We start from the raw sequence: 6,390 nt of genomic DNA on the forward strand, positions 1-6,390 counted from the left end.
TAGATAGATAGATAGATAGATAGATAGATAGATAGATAGATAGATAGATAGAGATAGAGAGAGAGAGAGAGAGAGAGAGATAGATAGATAGATAGATAGATAGATAGATAGATAGATAGATAGATAGATAGATAGATGGTCTCGTTTGCCAGACTGTCTCCCTAAGTCTCTAGATACTAGATAGATAGAAACATTTAAATTTCCCCTTTCAGGTTAATTTCAATAAAAAGGTTGATGATTGAACATCTAATCATTATGTTTTATTCATGTCACTTTGAATGATTTTAAAGAATAATAATATAGAAAAACAAAGATTTTAAATTTGGGGCAGCAACATTTATTTCGAGACGGCTTAGATTGTATTTTATCATTTTCTAAAATTAGGATGTGGAGAACCTGCAGAAGCAAGTAAGTTAGGCTACTCCACACATCTCTCACTGTCACCTGAACATGAGGGTTGCTGTGAGGAGCTGGCAAAGTTATAACTAGAGTTACAAAATAACCCTTCAGCCGGAGGCAGAACTCGCCATCTTTGGCTGCTCAGACACCTCTCTGGGCTTCCCCACAATTGTGCACAACAGTCTCTGACACTGGGGACCACTGTCGCCAAAAAACTGATTCTGAAAGAATGGAAGTCCCCCTCTTCACCTTCTTTCCAACTGTGGTTGATGGACATGATCTCTGTTATAAGGATGGAGAGGTTCAGATCCCTGAGAACCAACTCGCTTGTAAAGTTTCAAACTATTTGGGACCCATTTCTGCCCTACCTTGATGAGGTTTGGGGCGGTGGGTGACTTGCTCGGCTGGTTTGTCTTGGGCACGGCATCTTTTATCAGCACGTAAGCACCCTTATATGGGTGGTAGCACCATATTATAATTGTCAATATTATATGTATGCTTTTCTTTGTTTTCCTTTCCTGTGTCTGAGCTTGTTCGTTTGTTTTGTTTTGTTTGTACGTACATTGTTAAAATAGAAAATAAAATATATAAAAAAAAATACTACAGCCGTGTAACGCCAACCGCCGTCGCTATTTTCTAATAGACTAGGCATCTCGCACGCTTGAGTTTGCATACGCAGCTCGGCCGCTATGCGGCCTCGCCCACATGCTCGGCTACTGTGTGGCCTCGTCTGCCCTATTGGCATGCGCGCACAATTGCTCAACTTTGCATCACTGATCACATCCCTCACTGATGACATCACAATGATGTCACAATGTCTATGACATCATCAGTGATGCCACAATTGCTGCCTATGGCATAATCAGTGCCTATGACATCATCAGTCAGATAAGATAAGATGATTTCGGTCAATAATGATGTCACTGATGACATAACTGATGATGTCATAGACATTGTGACATCATCAGTGGGACAAAAATTGAAACAAACAGTGCCCACTTGAAACAAACATTGCCCACTTCCTCCCCTCCGCAACACTGATGTTGCTCTTATCATCATGCTCTTATGACATCACTGATGATGTCACAATGCCTATGATATCACTTCCGGGACAAAAATTCCAGCGAGAGATTGCGACACCACTTCAATTAGTGTATTTTATCGAACCTTTATTTTGAAGAATCATGACCGGAAGTCCAAATGATTCTGCTGCTCACTTCATCCAGTCAGGATCCAGTCAAAAACAGTAGCCTCCTGTCCTATACTGCACTGTCCTGTCCCGTCGTTGCTACACCGCTACAATGATCAACTACCAGGTAAACAGGCTCTAATCCATAGACCTAATGCTTTATGTATGTTTGCTTATTGACCGTAGTTACTGTAGTAACTACTTGACTGAGGAAGTTGGCATTAGCATGTAATGAGACCACTAATAGCCACCATGCTACGTACACTTCGCATTTAGAAATCAACCCATACGTTCTGCTGTAGAGCTGCTGCCTTTCTGCTGATCAATTTCAATTTCAATTCCCAAGTCAAGGGAATACAGACACTGATGACATGTTTAAAAGACAATCTACGGTCTATGGTTTCAATACGTGTCTTTTTCACTTGGCGACAGTCACGCCAAACTCTGTTCAGAAAGCTTACAAAATGTAATTGTCTTGCTTGTAAAACAACATAGCCTAACGTTTAGCTAAACATGTGAGTCCAGACATTATTGAATCGTTAGGAGGCACTCTTGGATTCGGCATACTGCTGCTTGGTGGATCATCACCATCAGCAGCAGCAGCACTTACCTATACTTTACTTAACTTACTTACTTAATTACTTAGTTACTTATTTACTTACATAAATCAATCAATCAATCAATCAATCACATGTTTTAGAATTGTTTGACACTGCATATGCTACAAGGTTGGGGCAATACAGTAACAGGCAAAGCAGTTGTACAAGTTTACACTTTATTGAAATAAAAACACTGCTTGGTGTATTGTATGTATGCCGAATTGAATAGCGGTGCCTATCGACTTAGAAAATATCTGAAGTCAGTGGCGTTTAGTTCTCTGTAATTCTGTAGTGCAGTTTGGCCCTGTTTGAGCAGGGAAAAACCTTTGGATTTTTGTATGAATGACAATGACACAAGACTACAACCCCTTGCAGCTTGCAGCTGCTTCTCTCTCTCACTCCCACCCGCCCCCTTCCCCGTGACTAAATTAACTTCCACCTCTGAGCAGCTGGGTGTGGGGGACTTGGGGGGTGTGGGGGGGGGGGTGTCCCTGAATGTTCCAGAGTTTTCTTTCTTGTCTCTTGGTCAAGTTCTTCTGTCTCTCCACCAGTCGATGTGAAAATGTCTTCTGCATCCTCCAGCCAATGGAAGAAGTCCTTCGGTGTCTCCTCGATGGGGAAACTGGGAATTCAAAATTCTCTCTCACCAATTAGTCCAGCATTCTTGATTTTACAATTGCAATTAGGACTGGGCAATATATGAATGAATACTAGAATACTACAGTGATGACATCACTGATGAAATAATAACTGATGACATCATCACTGATGTCATCATCACTGATGTCATCAGTGACACAGTGACATCATCACTGAACTATAGACTCAGCCTTATGGCAATCAGCCTTAGGTCAATTAGGGCATTTAATCTGCCCTAATTTAAAGAAATCTCTCTCAGGCCATTCGCACGGGTGCTCTTTACACACCCTGAAGGTTTCAACCCGACCGCACGTAAAACGGCAGAGCTGTGGCCCAACAAAATTCTTGAAACAGAAAAAGAAGAAACAGACAAGAGTCCACATTGCACTTTGACTTACAACTGAACATTTAGCTAAAATTTAAAATAACGATACGATTTTTATTTTATTTTATTTCTGGAGTTGTAGCAGTGGGGGTGAAGCATGGTCTTTGTTCGCAGAGCGTGCAGTGCTGGGAGGTTTCTATATCTCATCGAGGACCAGAAGGGCTCTCGAGGCCTAACTAAGTCCAATGGTTAATTTTTCAATGCAGCGGCCAAATAACACAATTTTAGTGCCTTGTTTTTTGAGGGGGAGGGGTGGGGGGGTGGCATTTTAAACCCCTTTTAATATTGGAGGGGACATGTCCCCCAGTTCCCCATGCTTCCTACACCTATGCATTGTGCTGATCTGATCAGGTATGCTTTACTCACAGGTATGTGAATTGACCTGAAGCATCCATAGCACAAAATAATATAACGTTCTTCTCTCCTCTTCTCTTCTCTTCTCTTCTCTTCTCTTCTCTTCTCTTCTCTTCTCTTCTCTTCTCTTCTTCTTCTCTTCTTCTTCTCTTCTCCTCTCCTCTCAAAAAGTCGGCAGCGGGGGTCATATTTCAGCAGCGGGGTACCTCCCCTGCATAGGGCAGACGTGCCCAATTTTTTTCCTATGAAGGGGCAAAGATTAATCTGGATGGAGGGTCGTGGGACAAAAATAAATGTTGATGTTATGTGGAATTACATTACGTTAAAATGTATTATATTTTATAGACGATGTATATTCAAAATCTTAAAATAAAATTTCAAAACAATAAAAACCGATTTAGCCTAACTTTGGAGCGTTATTTAGCCCCCTTCTTGACAAGCTAAGTTGACATGAGCCTGCTACAGCCTCTGAAAGCAGAGGTTTTATTTATTTTATTTTGTATTTAATTTTTTCTCAAATCCACGGTGGGCCAAAACAAACGGAGCGCGACCAAACTTGGCCCGCGGGCCCCAAATTGGTCAGCCACGATATAGGGCAGTAAGTTCCCAAACTTTTTTGGCTTGAGTACCTCCACGTACCCCTAGGGGTACGCGCACCCCCAGTTTGGGAACCGCTGATTATAGGTGGAGAGACGTAGTGTTGAAAAGTGTTTCTAACGTCCTCTGTCCTCAGGCTCTGGACAACGTGCCCCTGCTCTTCTACATCCTGGCCCTGAAGACGCTGCTGCTGTGTCTGGGCTTCGCCGGCGTGAAGATGTACCAGAGCAGGAAGGTCGACCAGGCTCTGAGGAAGGAGCAGGAGGACAAGAGACGCCTGGCACAGCAGACCCAGGACCTGCTCGACAACAAGAAGGACGACTGAGGAGAGGAGAGAGAGACGAGGAGGGGCGGAGAGGAAAGCAGGTGTGTACGTTACACAAGACTCACTCAAAAGAAGCATTGGAAGGTTGAATTACCGTAACTTTAATAGGATATATCTGGATCGGCACGATTGATAGAGCTAGTCTCAAGACCTGTCTAAATATTCCCTACCTATACAATGTGTTTCCTCAAGTTACTCTTGAATGAGGTTTCTACAGGGTTGCCACGGTCATGGAAAACCTGGAAAAGTCATGGAATTAGACAAATCCTTGAAAGTGTTGGAAAAGTCATGGAATTGTGTTGTGTGTAATGAAATGGTTACAGTAATATTCGCTGGATGACATGCCACGTAATGCAATGTAAGGGCAAATGTGTTTTCTGTAGCCGTTGACGTAACGTAGCTGTAATATGTGTTGATGCGTGACGTTTAGTTTACTATAGAGAGCCCCAGGAACCAGTCCGGAAAACATCGATGCTAACACTTCCGGGTTCTTCACTGTTTTCGCCTATGGGATTTTTGAATGGGTTTTTGGCGCGATGCTTCTAATAAGGTCTCTGGGCAACGCAAGCTTAATCAAACGCGAACCAGTAGGTTCAGTAGGATAATCTTCACACATGAGGACCACTTTCATGAGTTTTTAAGATTTTACGTGCCGTTATAAAAGGGCGGCTAGCTAGCACACGGCTAAATGAGACTACACTGTTGAGTCGACGGGGATATTATACGTCAATAACGTCATCACTTCAAAGGATGAACACGGAAATTCTCTTTCCCTCACCTGGTTCAGCCCGGGGTAATCAGTGCACAGCAGTGCACACATCAACAACAGTCCAGGTTGAGTGCTGACGTGACGTGGAAGCCTATGCGACACTGTGTGTAGTTCTGGATTAGCTTAGCATGAGCTTTTTACTTCTAGGGCTCGCATTTACGCTTCAAAACTCATGAAAGTGGTCCTCATGTGTGAAGATTATCTGGCTGAACACTGGTTCGCGTTTGACTAAGCTTGCGTTGCCCAGAGACCTTATTTGAAGCATCGCGGCAAAAACCCATTCAAAAATCCCATAGGCAGGAACAGTGAAGAACCAGGAAGTCCGGGACTTCCGCGTTCCGACTACAAAAATATGTCATCCCTGGGGCTCTCTAGTACCAGGGTTCTTGAAAGGCCTTGAAAGCTATTGAAAATAGACATGGTTCATTGAAAGGGTTTGAGATATTTTCTGCAAGAATAGAAATTGAAGTTCGTTTGATATTTTCTTGAACTTAACGTTAGCAAATAGGCTACGTTCCGCTGTCTGCATCAGGTTATTATCGATGATGTCATAATGACTTTCCTGCTTATTCCTCTCCTCCGTCTAGGGAAGCACGCTGCTGTGGACCGGCTGGTGGAGGTGAGAGGAAGCCGCTCTGTTTCAGGAAGTTGGTTGCCGTTCCATGACTGCTGCCGATCAGGACTGTCCAACCAAGGCACTTTAGTGTCGTGTCGTTTTCATTTGATAAAAGCAGGTTTTGATAAAAGCAGGTTTTGACTGTTTTTAGAAGCAACTTACAGTAAAGCACGCGCGGGGAAACGAAGCCACTCTGCACATACTGCATACTGCTCTTCTTATTAATGCCACCGTGCCACAGTGGACTCGCTTTTGAATGGCCAACATGGAAGCGGCCAGAAGTAAGAAGACCAAAAGGCTCACTCGCCCACGCTCGTTCCTCTGCACATAATCGCGTCACGCTTATTTATTTTCACTACGAACAGCTTGAATTAGTTCTGCTGTCTGTTCTGAAATGCTTTTTGACTTCACTGCGGAAACTGCAGGTTTATTCCAGGTGCGCAACGAGGCCATTATTTGAAATTTTGGAGGTTTTTGGCGAGGGCTGGGCGATAATTCAATATGACCGTTTATCGTCT

Source organism: Poromitra crassiceps (genome assembly GCF_964638095.1).
Source record: "Poromitra crassiceps genome assembly, chromosome: 3".
NCBI classification, from domain to species: domain Eukaryota; kingdom Metazoa; phylum Chordata; class Actinopteri; order Beryciformes; family Melamphaidae; genus Poromitra; species Poromitra crassiceps.